This window comes from Rattus norvegicus, chromosome 10 (genome assembly GCF_021556685.1).
Source record: "Rattus norvegicus strain SHRSP/BbbUtx chromosome 10, alternate assembly SHRSP_T2T, whole genome shotgun sequence".
Lineage (NCBI taxonomy): Eukaryota > Metazoa > Chordata > Mammalia > Rodentia > Muridae > Rattus > Rattus norvegicus.
This window is the reverse complement of record NC_141543.1, coordinates 79,866,763-79,882,536: the sequence shown is the minus strand read 5'-3', so window position 1 is coordinate 79,882,536 and position 15,774 is coordinate 79,866,763. Positions and strand designations below refer to the sequence as shown.

At 47.8% G+C, this 15,774-nt stretch overlaps 1 long non-coding RNA gene across 1 annotated transcript; it reads left to right on the top strand.

Annotated features, from left to right (window-relative positions):
- The first annotated feature begins 3,395 nt into the window (after positions 1-3,395).
- Positions 3,396-9,569, top strand: LOC148003035 (uncharacterized). The gene is made up of 2 exons (XR_015631935.1): positions 3,396-6,318; positions 8,646-9,569. It is a non-coding gene; the product is annotated as an uncharacterized LOC148003035 (long non-coding RNA).
- Positions 9,570-15,774: the final 6,205 nt, after the last annotated feature.

Sequence of the window (15,774 nt, the reverse complement as noted above, 5' to 3'; positions counted from 1 at the left end):
TGTCACATTATATTGCTCAAAACAGTCATGAGCCAGCTCAGATTCAAGGGGCAGGGACACGGACCTCAGGTCTCCATGAGAAGAGGGTCACTCTATGACCATAGTTCAAAATCACCACGCCACAGATCCATGAGAGATGGGTAGAACCACTCTCCAGTTCATAGTTCTTGTAGGATAAATGCTAGGACTAGGGAGGCAACCCAGTGGCATATTTGACCTTTAGCTTCTCAAAATAAACTAAGAGAGACACTTTTTAAAAAACTATTTCTTTTTTTATTGGATTTTTTTTTTTGTTCTTTTTTTCGGAGCTGGGGACCGAACCCAGGACCTTGCGCTTCCTAGGTAAGCGCTCTACCACTGAGCTAAATCCCCAGCCCCTTATTGGATATTTTTTATTTACATTTCAAATGTTATTCCCTTTCCCAGCTTCCCAGACATAAGCCCCCTATCCCATCTCCCTTCCCTTCTTCTATAAGGGTGCTCCCTTCCCCATCCAGCCCCTCTTTCCCCCCAACATTCCCTTACACTGGGGAACCAACCTTGGCAGAACCAAGGACTTCTCCTTCCATTGGTGCCCAACAAGGCCACCCTCTGCTACACATGCAGCTGGAGCCCAGGGTCAGTCCAGGTATAGTCTTTCAATAGTGGTTTAGTCCCTGGGACCTCTGGTTGGTTGGCATTGTTGTTCGTATGGGGTTGCAAGCCCCTTCAGCTCTTTCAATCTTTTCTCTAATTCCTCCAACGGAGGTCCCCGTCCTCAGTTCAACGGTTTGCTGATAGCATTCACCTCTGTATTTGACATGCTCTGACTGTGTCTCTCAGGAGACAGCTATATCCGGTTCCTGTCAGCATGCACTTCTTAGCTTCATCCATCTTATCTGATTTTGGTGGCTGTATATTTATGGGCCACATATGGAGCAGTCTCTGAAAGACCGTTCCTTCAGGCTCTGCTCCAAACTTTGCCTCCATATCCCCTCCTATGAATATTTGTTCCCCCTTTTAAGAAGGAGTGAAGCATCCACACTTTGGTCGTCTTTCTTCTTGAGTTTCATGTGGTCTGTGGATTGTATCTTGGGTAATTCGAGCTTTTGGACTAATATCCACTTATCAGTGAGTGTATACCACGTGTGTTTTTCTGTGATTGGGTTTTTTAATATTTCTAAATTGTGTATACGTATGTGTTTGCTTGTTCCTGGCTGTGGACATGAGTTCGGGTACAGTAAGACAGAAGGGGTCATCTCATCCTGCCCTGCAGACTTTGCTTCCCCCTGACCTGCAATCACAACCATCCAATCCTGGGAGGGGAAGCTAGGCAGGACAGCTGGGAGCATAGGGGACCACAGAGTGAGCACAGCAAGAACAGATTCTTGTAGTGAGCCGTATTGGATTTGGGCCTAGCCGCTTTGTGACTGCATAGCTCAAGGTGGCTACTTGACTCTGGGCTGCATGGCCACAGAGGTTTAACCTTGAAATGACTGCCATACAGACTTGAGATTGTTGAACTAAGAGCCTCTCCCAGGAAGACCCTGGGAGCAATGACAGGATGTTTCAGCCTGAGCAAAACACCGGATGTCCCTGAGCGGATTCCTAAGAAGGGTTCGACCTTTTCAAAGAACAGGTCCCCGGAAGACTGTTGCCTCTTTGTTATAAGAGGATATCTTGCTGTGTAGTGATTCACCTTATATCCTTGGGCATTTCCCAAACTCCCCCACCCTAAGCTTCAGTTCCTGCTTCTATTCCTGCCTCAGAGCTTTAAATGCTGTACATTTCTCTCAATAAACGAGACCTTGACAACAGAACTTTTGCTTGGTCTCCTTCTTCTCTTCATCCCCATTTTGGCCCACAGGTAGAAAGCCTCTTCGGGACCCTGAATAACTGGGTCCCCGCTGGCGGGGACAGATTCTCAGAAGGCAGCTTCAGTGAGGCAGCTTGTTTAATGGGGATGGGGGAGGGGATAGGCAAGAGGGGACGGGCACAAAGGCTATTTAAACCTTGGAGGACTTGCTACGGGCTTTCAGGGTAAATGTACATCATTGGCTGGTCTCAGAGCACTGGGACGCCTCATTTGCATAAGGAAGAATTCCAGGTGCAGTAGGGCATGACCTTATAGGGGAAAGGAAATTTAACTGGCTATCAGGCTACATGACTACTGGGGGTGGCAGAGATGTGGAGGCAGGGCTACCTGAGCCAGGACACGCAGGCCCCACTTTTGCTCTGCGCCGCCCACCCCCATCCCGCAGTTCCCCCGACTCCACAAAATTCCCTGGAGGGAGTTACCAATGTGGGTGACAGGAACTAAACTTGACTCTGCACAAGCCGTATAAACTTTTTTTTTCTTTATTAACTTGATTATTTCTTATTTACATTTCGATTGTTATTCCCTTTCCCGGTTTCCGGGCCAACATCCCCCTAACCCCTGCCCCTCCCCTTCTATATGAGTGTTCCCCTCCCCATCCTCCCCCCATTACCGCCCTCCCCCCAACAATCACGTTCACTGGGGCTTCAGTCTTGGCAGGTCCAAGGGCTTCCCCTTCCACTGGTGCCCCTACCAAGCTATTCATTGCTACCTATGAGGTTGGAGCCCAGGGTCAATCCATGTATAGTCTTTGGGTAGTGGCTTAGTCCCTGGAAGCTCTGGTTGGTTGGCATTGTTGTTCATATGGGGTCTCGAGCCCCTTCAAGCTCTTCCAGTTCTTTCTCTGATTCCTTCAACGGGGGTCCCATTCTCGGTTCAGTGGTTTGCTGCTGGCATTCACCTATGTATTTGCTGTATTCTGGCTGTGTCTCTAGGAGAGATCTACATCCGGCTCCTGTCGGCCTGCACTTCTTTGCTTCATCCATCTTGTCTAATTGGGTGGCTGTATATGTATGGGCCACCTGTGGGGCAGGCTCTGAATGGGTGTTCCTTCTGCCTCTGTTTTAATCTTTGCCTCCCTATTCCCTGCCAAGGGTATTCTGAAGCCTTCTCTGCAGCCCACCAAGACGCTTTCTTTGGAAAATGGGATGTTTATGGGTGTCTTGTTTGCACATGTGTCTGTGTACCATGTACATGACCGGGATCCAGATCCCCAGAAACTGGAGTTACAGACAGCTGTGAGCCGCTGTGCCGGTGCTGAGAATAATAGAGCAGTCAGTGCTTTTAAACACTAAGCCATCTCTCTAGCACAGTTCTTTTCTAACCTAGATTCTGGGTGTGGATTTCTGCTCCCTGTTGTGAACTGAATCGTCTCTGGCAAAAAAAAAAAAAAAAAAAATCATGTTGAAGTCCCCTAATCCTTGTGCATTTTAAAATGTGACTATATTTGGAGACAGAGTGCTTAAAAGGATAATTAAGCGAAAATGATGTCATTAGGTTGGGCCCTAATCCAATATGAGCGGTGTTCTTACCTGAGGTAGAAATTGAAGGATTAAAAATTAATAATAAGCCGCCTAGCTACCCAAAAAGAAGAGGTAGGGTCTGTGAGAACATGAACTTTTCGCCCCTCCCTTGCTGTACAATGGTTCCCGGAACATTCTTGCATGAAAGGTTTCCTGGAACAGCCACAATGACCCATAGCCTCCGGCCACAATGGTCCAATGGCCCTGTAAAATGTCACTACCCCTAATCACAATGTCACAAAGTCCTAAATTGTATGGGCAGTTTATGGTTTTGGAATTCCCCTCCTCCCTCCCTCTTGATCCCCCTGGTTTGTGGTTTTTTCCTTTATAAGCTCTGTGAAAATTCAGGTCGGGGTCGAACTCCTCTACTCCCTGTGTGGTGTATGAGTCTCGACCCCAGCATGCTGGCCTGAGCTCTCGTTTCATCTCGCTTACAATAAATCTTCCTCGTGTGATTACAGCAGGTCGGTGTCTGTGTCCTACTGGGTGCGCGTCTTTCCCGAGACTTGAGTGGGGGGCTCCCTTCGGGGGTCTTTCATTTGGGGGCTCGTCCGGGATCTGCGCGACCACCCAGGGGTCCTAGACCCACTTGGAGGTAAGATTCTCTGTTTTATCTCAGCGCTGTGTCTGGGTCTGTGTCTATGTTCTGTCTGGGAATCTGGTGCGATCGCTGTTTCGGTTTTGCGGACGCTCAGTGAGACCGTGCTCCAGGAAGGAGAGCGGGGTGGATAGGGATAGACGTGTCCAGGTACCCACCGTCCGTTCGCCCTGGGAGACGTCCCAGGAGGACAAGGGGGGACCAGGGACGCCTGGTGAACCCCATCTGATAGGTCCAGAGGAGACTTTACTCCTTGACGACCGGTTTGTTAGGCAAGGTCTGCGACCTGCCGATCAGTTTCAGTGCCTCTGGTCGACACGAAGTCGACGTCGGTTTTGTTTTGTTTTGTTTTGTTTTTTTCTCTTTTGTTTGTGCTCGTGTGTGTGAGTGTGTGTGAATTAAGTCCTGTAGTCTGTGTTTTTCGGTACCGGTTTAAGGTCTTAGTGCACTGTCTGGGCAGATGAAGGATTCCTGCCCTGTGCACGAGAGTCTTAGTGCACTGTCTGGGCAGAAGAAGGTTTCCTGCCCTGTGCACGGGTGGAAGAAGGTTCCCCACCCCGAAATGGCGCCTGTGAGTAGATGAAGGATTCCTACTCCGAATAGTCTTTTTCTTTCTTTTTTTCCTTTTTAGAAAGCGCACCGGGGGACGCCCCAATCGCGCAGGCTCTGGGACTCGTGAGAGACGTTCCACGAGTCAGCCTTTGTTGGGTCCTGGCTCTGGGACGCGTGAGAAACGTTCCTCGAGCCGAATTTTGTCGGGAGGACCCGGCAACGGACAGTCAAAAAGATCTGACTGTGACTTTGGAGGTCGAGTTCGGCTGCCTATTTAAGTATAGGCACGGACAAGTGTGCTTAGATGTGTTAGTGTCTGTTGTCTGTATTCTGTTTCTGTGTTTGGTATCCCGGAAGCAGCTAAGGTTAAGCTGCAGTTTGGGCCAGGTACTGAAGGTACCAGGCATCTGTGGAAATTGGTTATAGGATGCTTTGTCTTGGTCTTGTTTGTCTGGATTGTTTTCTGTGGTATTGTCCAGTGTTTTTTTTGACTTTTGTTTCGTGTTTGAATTTGGACTGACGACCGTGTTTAAAATCTTGGACTGACGACTGTGTTTGAAATCATGAAACTGTTTGCTTTGTTCATCAAAGAGTTTTACTTGGTCCCCTTAATGCTTAGTAAGAAACTTAATCTTATGGACCCCGCTCTAGTGGCGGTGTGTTGGTTGATAGCCAAAGTTAATTTTTAAAATAGTGTTTTATCTGTGCTTGTGCTCGCAGCACACAGTAGAGGGGAGCGAAATTAGCTGCGGAGCTGCTGCAGCGAGCATGGGGACTTCTCAAGTCTCACCCAATTTTTCTGGCTCTTCAGGAGCTGTTTAAAAGGAAAAGGCTTAAGGTAAAAAGAAACACTATAGAGAGATTTCTTAGTGAATTACTACACCTTGCTTCGCGATCTCTGGGAATCTCATGGTGGACAGCTGAGATAAGCTGGAAAAGGATTTAAATTTTGCTTGGGAGCAAAGAATCTTAAAGGCGGAGTTTCAGCCGGTATGACACTTAGTGCATAACTGCCTAAAAGATCAAAAATGCTGTTAACAGGCTAAAAAAAAAAAAAAAAAAAAAGGGACAGGCTGCGTTAGAAATGCTACAGGAAGAATAATCTAAAAAGGCTGAGAGCTAGGTGGGGCTATAAGGTAAACAAGAACAGGAAAGGAATTTCTGACATTTGCTCACAGAAGGAGAGTGCTCATTTAGAGAAGTTCTTTAAGGAAGCCTGCCTTATCTGCTGTCTTTATTCCAAGGGAGGAGTCAGTCTCCAGCACTAAATTACTTGGAGGTAGCCAAGGTCAGGATTAATGTTTTCTTTTCCATGGGCCTTTAAACCCAGTGAGACAGTTTGGTAAAGGGCTACTACTGAGGTCCTGATAGCCCCAGGTGAACTGGTTACAATTCTTTTATCAGCCCCCTGGCATCTAGCACCCAGGTTCTAACCATCTCTCCATCCTTTTGTTATTAGTTGTTACTAGAAGCCTAGTGTCATTTGGAGGCTGGTTCTCTTGAGAGGCAAAGCCATGGAGCTGACACTGACAATGGCCTTTTTGTTCCAAGAAAGGCCTCCTGGTTTAGCTGTGTGACTAAATGCTGTTTGCCCTCTTCGGTAGACTCTATTCTCAAGATTCTCTTGTTTTCTCACCATCCCATTTGATATGCTTGTTAGTAACTGTTACAGGTCTTCTTTACCACTGAGGAAAGACGGAATCCTACTAGAGGCCAGAAAAAAAAAAAAAAAGGGTTCCAACACGCATAGAAGGCCCTCACTTCTGCCTGCTCTCTTCATACCCCTGAAGGTAGGGAGTGCTCCAGGTCTGCCCCCAGGCTCCAAGGGTGGGTCTCCTAGGGGCTGGAAAATGCCCCACCAATCTGGCTAAGCTAAGGAAAAGATATGAAGAGAAAGTTACAGAAACTTGAAGGGTTAAGCTAAGTCGCTGAGAGAGTTATTGTAAGTTGATGCATGGTTCAGGGTCTGTGCAGAAAAGTGGACAGCACCTAATAGCTGTAGAAGAAGATGCAGAGAGACAGAAAAAAAAGAAAGAAAGAAAGAAAGAGGTAAAGAGTGCAGGAAGCTAGGGAAGAAAAGAGACTAAAAGAAGAGGAAGCTAGAGAGCTAAAGAGAGATAAAAGACAAGAGAGGAACATATACTGGCCACAGTAGTTAGGGAACCTAGGAAGACAGTACCTGGCAACAGAAGAGAATTCCTGGCTAAAGATCAGTGTGCCTAATGCAAAGAAAAAAAAAAGACACTGGGTCAGGGACTGCCCCAGAAAGAACAAGAGGGGACACTGGAGAGCCTCTTGGTCCTAGAGTGCTGGCTATGTACAGAGATAGAAGGGAAGTGTGGATGCAGGGACCCAATGCTCTGTGCTCCTATGCCCCCCTCCAGTGGGCCAATATCCAAAGACCTTGGGTACAGGGGCCTACTGGCAACAAACAATACTTATGGACTGCCCGAAGAACAGTGGACCTTGGCGTGGGCCGGGTAACCCACTAGTTCATAGTCATCCCTGACTGCTCCCATCCCTTGCTCATGAGAAAATTGCTCTCCAAAATGGCTTGCGTGGGCTGAAATGGCTGGGTGAGGCCATGTGTATGCATATCTACAGACTGTGTATGCGGAGCTTAAGACCTGTCTCAGTGCACCAGTACCTGATGCTGGGAGACGAATGGCTTAGCGCTGTTCTACTTGGAACATATCACTCCTGCCAGCCGGGCACTAACAATTATCACCCAATCCAGGACTTAAACTGTGATAGAGTGGCTGATGTTCTGCCTTTGAATAGAGTGTCCCAAAAGATGGGACCACTGGTCAGCTGCCATGGACTAGATTCTCTACCAGTTGGGGACAATCTGGTCACCTTGCTGCCCAATCCGGACCTGGAGCCACCACAGCACGAGTGTCAAGTACTGGCAGAAGCCCATGGGTGGAGGAAAGACCTCTGCGACTGGCTGATTGACCCCTGCTGAAACCCGAGGACCTTGTCCACAGACGGGAACAGTTCTCTTCATGAATGAAGGTCAGAGACAAGTGGGTGCTGCCATGGTGGACAATACAATGTCATCTGGGATGGCTGAACCTCTACCCCCCCCCCCCCCCAGTACATCAGCACTGCAGATGCCTTTACCATCTCTTGGATGCCCTGGTGAAGCCAACAACTGTGAGTACTATTCATTGCTCAGGATATCAGGAGGGAAGAGATTCAGTGACATGGGGCAATAACGAAGCAGATAAAGTGGCTCGAAAAATGGTTATGCAGGAGCCCATCCTGGTTGCAGGCCTGCAAGAGACAGCCACTGGGAACTGGGATCGGACTAAGGGATGGCCTCACTTAGAAAAGGCCCAAATTGCTTAAAAGATAAAGGACAATGGCACATTGAGGGGAAAGCTATACTCCCCAGAGAATAAAGGAAAGACTCACTTTGCCAAATACAGAAATGGACTCAATTAGGAGATAAAAAGTTTGTCCAAGTAGTTAAGTGTATGTAATAGACTTTAAGATTTTAGCCAGAGAGACAGTAGAAAGTATAAGGTATGTCAATAAGTGAATGCTTAGCAAGCAAACAGGGCAAAGAGACCTAGAGAGTTTGGTGAAAAGTCCAAGTGAACTTCACTGAGATAAAACCAGAAAAATATAATCACAAGTATCTCCTAGTGCTTGTAGATACTTTTTCAGGAATAGATAGAAGCTTTCCTCACCAAACAAGAGACGGCCTCTGCAATCATCAAGAAGATACTGGAAGAAATCTCCGATTTGGAATGCCCAAGGTAATCTGGTCAGACAGCGGCCCTACTTTCGTTGCCAAGGTAAGCCAGGGTGTGGCCAAGTATTTAGAGGTCAATTGGAAATTACATTGTATTTACAGACCTCAAAGTTCAGGACAGGTAGGGTAAATAAATAGAACTCTAAAAGAGACCCTGACCAAATTAACCATGGAGACTGGCACAGACTGGGTGACACTCCTTCCCTCTTGCTCTCTTCAGAGCAAGAAATACCCCTTCCAGATTCAGCCTTACCCCCTTTGAGATCTTATATGGGGCCTCAGCCCCCCTGACTGTATTAGATGATGTTACTGAACCAACATGTCATAGTGCCATAGTAATAATGATTTGTGTGCCAGGCTAAAAGACCTACAGGTGATACAGAAAGAAATCTGCTCACAGCTGACAGCAGCCTATGCCCCGGAGACCCCTGAGACATCCCATCAGTTCCAGGTTGCAGCTACACTGAGTCCAGACACTCGAGCCTCGCTGGAAAGGACCGTACCTGGTGCTGCTGACCACCCTGACAGCTGTCAATTCTCAGCCCTCACCAGCCATGTACTAGCTGTTGGGGCTGAGAGCTGGGACCTAGAGGGAAATTCAGTCATGTTTGTCCTGGGTTCTGTCAAGATAGGTGTGGGATAGGCTTGATTTCCATTACAAATGATGTAACATTGCATATGTTAGTACTCTTAACACTTCTTGGGACTGTGCCTCAGGGATCACAGTCCATATAAGCTTAGAAGTTCTAAAAGCTAGTCATGACCTTGGTGGATAGGCTTGGATAGTGTCCAGGTTAGAATCCTCATGTTAAGACTACAATACCAAGCTGTTATGCTAGATGAAGCTGAGTTCTCCATGAAGTTCTAGGATTAGAACTATTAACAAAAAGAAGAAGTGGGGAATGAAGGATTAAAAATTAATAATAAGCCGCCTAGCTACCCAAAAAGAAGAGGTAGGGTCTGTGAGAACATGAACTTTTCGCCCCTCCCTTGCTGTACAATGGTTCCCGGAACATTCTTGCATGAAAGGTTTCCTGGAACAGCCACAATGACCCATAGCCTCCGGCCACAATGGTCCAATGGCCCTGTAAAATGTCACTACCCCTAATCACAATGTCACAAAGTCCTAAATTGTATGGGCAGTTTATGGTTTTGGAATTCCCCTCCTCCCTCCCTCTTGATCCCCCTGGTTTGTGGTTTTTTCCTTTATAAGCTCTGTGAAAATTCAGGTCGGGGTCGAACTCCTCTACTCCCTGTGTGGTGTATGAGTCTCGACCCCAGCATGCTGGCCTGAGCTCTCGTTTCATCTCGCTTACAATAAATCTTCCTCGTGTGATTACAGCAGGTCGGTGTCTGTGTCCTACTGGGTGCGCGTCTTTCCCGAGACTTGAGTGGGGGGCTCCCTTCGGGGGTCTTTCAAAATCAGGACACAGGCACAGAGGGGAAAAAAATGCATGAAGACACAGAGAGGACAAGGAGACAAGCCTCCGGTGAAACCAGCCAGGTTTGGACTGCAGGCTCCAAAACTGTGAGAAAGGGGGAAAAAAAAATCTGTTGTTTAAATCTCCCAGTCTGAGGTAATTTGTTATGACAACCCTAAAGCTTACTGCAAGTCCTGGCTAAGCCACTGTGGCCAGCAAAGGTGTCCCGGCATTCATATAAGCAGTGGGCAGTCTGAGCCTGCAACATTACCGTAGGTCAGAGCAGGTATAGAGTCACAGTAATTCCAGTATGCTGCAAAACATGTGGACATTCTTGGTACAGGCGAGCTGCCTGCTCCTTGTGGACCAGAAGCAGACAATGCTAAGTGGGCAGCTCTTTGTTCCCGCCTCCGCCTCCGGGAAGCATTTACCTTCATCCTCTGCAAAGGCAACCGTTGAAGTGGAAACTTAAGGGTTCTTTGGGAAGTCAGTTGCGTTAGAAGGTGTTTCGCCTAGGTGAACACCTGCAGGAGTGCTTTCCTGAAGTGGACACAGATGAAAGACTGAGGCAGACTCGTGAAAGAACGTTTAGCCTTCCTACAGGAAGCAGATACAGGAAAAAAAGGATGTTCTGCTAAAGCAAGCACGTGAAAGAACACGTGATGAAGGATTCTTCGATGACATACACCACATATATATATACATATATATATATATGATATGTATATCGGACCACCTTACATTTTGTAGTTGAGTTGCATTTGTTGGGACTCCATAAACTCCTAGTATTTTGCTGCCGTTTCTTCCTGCTACTGGGCTGATTGGTAGAGTGACGTCAGCTGAGACAGATGCACATCCGGTGAGGCAAGAACCGTGCAGGACACGTGATGTTTGGAGACAGTATAAATAAGACTCTGGGCAGTGGGGATGGGAGCTAGGCTTGCTTATAGAGCTAGCCGTGCAACCCTTCTGGGTCTTACATCTTCTCTGATCTTTACTTCCCTGGAAGAAACACGGCCGAGAACTCCTGGCGTCCCTCCGGGTCCCTCCTGCTGACTTGAGCTGAAGCTGAGGCCTGGCTGTCTCTGCTAGGTTGTGCCACTGCTACTGAGTCATGTTTGCTCTCCAGACTCTACGGACCTGGACTGCCGATGTATTGGTGAGGTGTTTGCAAGTGGATTGAGCTGCCACTGTCTGCTAACCTGTGAACCGAACTGTCGATTTCCAGACAACACAGACGGGAGCTGTGCCAAAGAACCATTTCTGAACAGATCCACTTCCCCCTGTATCCTTTCTTTTCCACCTCTTCTGGTGGGTGGTGGGCTACAAAGGAGGTTAAAGCGCTTAAGAACCATCGTTAAAAATAGACGTTTGACAAAATTAACGTTATAAACCATACTTTTTTTTCTTTGCAAAGATAAATACTGGCCCAGTCCAAGTTTATTATAAACACAGCCCATGAGTGCAAATAAATGCATATATGCACATATGCACACTTGCATATACACGCATGCATGCATGCACATGCACACACACATGCATACATATTATTTCTGGATTCCTTTCCAGCATACTCTCTTCCTTATCCCATCGCCAAGATCCACAACACACCAGGAATCAGGAAACCTGATTGGTTGCAGCTCTAGCTTTCCACACTTCCTGGCTCTCTGATTGTTTAATTTAAAGCCACTATCCTGGAGATGATTTCCAACGTGACTCCTTAGTCCCAGCCCCATGAAGATGCCACAGCCTAGCATGAGGGTTACACAGCAGTCTGCTGTTCATCAGCCATGAGCAGCTTAGCTGGTCTCTTCTGGTCTCCATTTCCTCTCCACTGTACCACGTACTTTAGCAGTCTCCAGGCTTCCTCTCACAGTCTAAATTCAAGAACTGCTCTTTGCCCTGTCAACCCCCACCCCCAACCTTCCTTGATTTTGCTGCCACACCCCACACCCCCATCATAAAGAATGTCTCCTCCTTGCCCTCCAGGGCCTTCCCTATGTCTTCTCAATGCTTTGCTCTCTCTATTCCCAGCATCCCCCACGTGGCTTCCCAGAGTCCCCCTGTTTACACCTTCCCTGCTCCTTACCAGGTTATCTGCTACCCTGGCCTCAGCCAATGACCTTGACTCACCTCCATTTCCACTCCTTCTGCCATGATCCTAATGGAACCCTGGGCCCACCCCCCAGCATCTCCTCCCTAGGCTGGGCAGCCATTGCTCTCATACCCTCTTTGTTTGCCGACTGTCTCTCTTCCTTCCCACCCCTCGCTCCCACAAGACCTCTCTTCTCTGCTTGCTGACTTCCCCATCTCTCCTGCTGTCCCTGAGAACCCCCTTACCTCCCAGTCCTTAGTTCCACTTAGCCTTTCCAACCTCAGGGCCTTGCAATCAGCCCAACAAAGTATCTTATCTCGGGGGCTGGGGATTTAGCTCAGTGGTAGAGCGCTTGCCTAAGAAGCGCAAGGCCCTGGGTTCGGTCCCCAGCTCCGAAAAAAAAAGAACCAAAAAAAAAAAAAAAAAAGTATCTTATCTCCTGGCAGCTCGAGACACCCGAATTAAACAGAGAGAAGTCCTCCAGCTGCATAGACAGGTGCCGAGCCCCATGAAGGAAAGCCGGTGGCACAGCTGGCTCTGGACAGAGATCACCTGTTGGTAACAGTAACAGCTTGTAACAGTATAACAGCCTTTCTTCCCCCAGGGTCCTTCCCAACTTCCCCAAGTCTAGCCCTTTGGATCCCCCAGCCTGAGAAGCTGCCTGTCCCCCCCTCACAGGATGGCCTCGCCTCCTCCTTAGCAGAGAAAATAGAGGCAATCAGGAAAGGACGCCCTCACCTTCCTGCCTCCCCACCTACAGCTCTAGTGCGTGCACCATCCTTCCTGCCTTTCCACCTGCCCCAGGGAGAGGTGCTCCTCTGCCTGCTAGGGCCAACCCCACTTCCTGTGCCAGATTCCTCCCCACCCCCATCTCCTCAAATCCTTGGCTGCCTGAAGTGATAGCCCCCTCTGTCTTTGTCCTTTACCCTAGTTATGGTACCTCTCTTGGCACATGTGCATGGAAAAATAGGACAAGACTTTCAGTCCCTGCACTTTGAAGCAACTTATACCACATTTCCTTTCCTAGCTCAGACATCTGAAGCCAGGTGCTGGTCCGTGATTTCCTTCTCATCTACCACGTATAGATTTTAAAGGTGAAAATCTTTTAGTGTTTCTATTTGTTTGTTTGTTTTAGTGTGTGCATATGACTGAGTGTATTTGTTTGTGTGTGTGTGTGTGTGTGTGTGTGCGCGCGCGCGCGTGCATGCTCTCAAAAAAGCATAGCACATGTACAACTTTGGGGGATCAGCCCTTGCCTTCCACCTTCCTAAGCCTTCAACTCTCATCAATGCTCCTGTGCCAAGAACTCCAAGCGAGCTGTCCCCTGAGCTTGCGACAATTCTCCTGTCTCCACCATCCATAGGAATGATAGAACTGCAGGTGTCTGAACAAGGATCCAACTAAAAGTGGGTTCGGGGGATCAAATTCAGACTGTTGAGACTTATAAGGCCAAAGCATTTTCCCATGACTTGTATTCTTGACCCTAAAGTTTCTTTCTTACTGTGAATTAAAGAACATGTGCTCATTGTCAACTTATAATAGGCAAACACTGTGAGAACATTTGGGGAAAAAACAAAACAAAACAAAATAAACAAATTTAGCCAGCAGAATAACTCCATGGTAAAGCCACCAGCACAAGCCTGACAACCTGAATTTGACCCAGAGAACCAACTCCAGAAACTTGTCCTCTGACCTCCACATGCATGTTGTGGCACACACATAAATAAATAAGTGCAAAGAAAATTTAAAGGCAGGCAAGGTGGCGCATGTCTTTAATCCCAGCACTCGGGGGCAGAGGCAGGTGGATCTCTGTGAGTTCAAGGCCAGCCCAGTCTACAAAGTGAGTTCCAGGACAGCTGGGGCTGTTACACAGATAAATACTGGAGGGAGGGAGGAAAGCTGGAGACGGAGGGAGGGAGGGAGGGAAGGAGGGAAAGGGAGAGAGGGAGAGAGAGAGAGAGAGAGAGAGAGAGAGAGAGAGAGAGAGAGAGAGAGAGAATAAATAAACAAAGTCAAAATTTCTCCTGTCTCAGAGAGAAGAGGGTTTGGTATGCTGCCGCGCCTTTCATTCCCAGACATCTGCCCTCAGAGACTCACACACTCAGGTCCTGCTGTGCAGATGGGCTTGCTTAGTTGTTGAATGCCCTGGAACTGGCTTTTCTCAGCACACAGTGGGTGTGGCTGTCCTTCCATGGTAGCCAATGTGGATCAGCACCATCAGAAGTGGCTCCACACAGACTAGTGTGTGGTCTCCAGAAAAGGGATGTTTAGCCCTGCTCCCATCTTGGCCAACTGTTAAAGGAGATGGCTTGGAACTGAGGTATAGAAACCTGTGAGATCCGTTCCTTGGTGGTCTCTTTCCACTTGAATGGCTCTGCATCTCCACTTTTTCCTGAATTACTTCACTCTTCCTTCTCATCGGATCAGCCTCCTGGTCCCTCATCCCCACATTCAAGTCCAACAGGCCATCCATCTTTGCTCCCCAAGGAGCAAGGAATCTGTTCACAACTGTCTTGAGATAGGCTGGCCTCCTGTGCAAAAGACTCTCCAATATCCAGAGCCAGTGGCCAGCTAAATCATGTTCTCATGGCTTCCCCTTTTCACCAATGCCCATAAGGACATTGTCTAATGCTCTCCCTCATGTCCTCCTTCCCTCTGCTTCTAGGCCACCGACTCCTACAGACCCTCAAACCAGCCTTTCCCATACCTGAAAGTGTCCCCGTCACCACCCAGCCTGCCCCACCCACAATGACTCCCAGCATTCCTCTACCCACCTCAGGGACTGCTTGCTGTTCTTGCTACCTGATAAAAGATTCTAAGTAAAATCCAGCCTATCCCTTATCGTAGGGTGTGTGTGTGTCATAGTCACTTCAGCTCCTGCTCGACCCAGAGAAGACACAAATACCTACAGACACACACACACACACACACACACACACACACACACACTAGGTCACCAGCTCCACAACATTCTGAGAAACACCCTGACACAAGGTCCTGGACAAACCAATATCCATACTGGGATACTGGTTTCCATACATGGATAACGTATTCATGCTGATGTATGGAGAATGTGACTAGAGCAGCCACTCTGTGGCCAACAGCCATATGCAGCTATGTTGATGACATCAGCCTTGGCCTCTTACCAATAATAGGGACTTCCTTGCTCCAAACCTCTGTTCTCTCATCTGGAAAATGGATATAAAGATACAGTCTGTGAAGAGGTGGTGGCCTAGAAGCAGATAGAATGGGGTTGTAGGGAGAAGGGTTGACATTGTCTATGGGTAGCAGTGAAAAAACAAAACCATTAAAACAGGGTCTAACAGTGGAGTGACTGAGAGATGGTGTTTATTAATACATGAATACCTGTATTACACATATGTATGTATATGTTTGCATATGTATATATGTATACTGAGTCTTCTACTCTTTTTTCTGTCTTACCTTTCACCCCTGCCAAAGCTTACCAGGGTCAAGCCGTCTCCACATTTGTCAAAGTTTCAGTGACGCATCTGCATGGTGGATTGAGGGAACCATGCCCAATTGTCCCCAAACTGGCTAAAAAGTAAGAGGAAGAAGCTGGAAGGGAGAGGATGCAAGGAGGAAGAGGGAACTCTGAAAGTGGGAGACTACTTGGATATCTTCAATAGTGCACCAATGCACTGGCCTGCCCTCCCTCCCTGCCCCCAGCAATCCTAGAGCTCTATTGGGGAAGCCAACAGACACTGTGCCCATCAATGCCTAAGTCAGATAGAGTGACATTGTTATGGTTTGAATGTAAAGTACCCCCCAAATGCTGCTGCAGCTTTTAGGGTCAGAGCCCAAGCCCTGGCAGCCTTATCAAGCTCTACTCGGCCACACATCCTCAATAGATCAATTAAACAAATGAGTAACAGCAACAAGAGGTTAGGTTTGATCACTATGGTCACACTAGAAAGAGGAACTAATTGTCCAACGACGCTTTTATCAT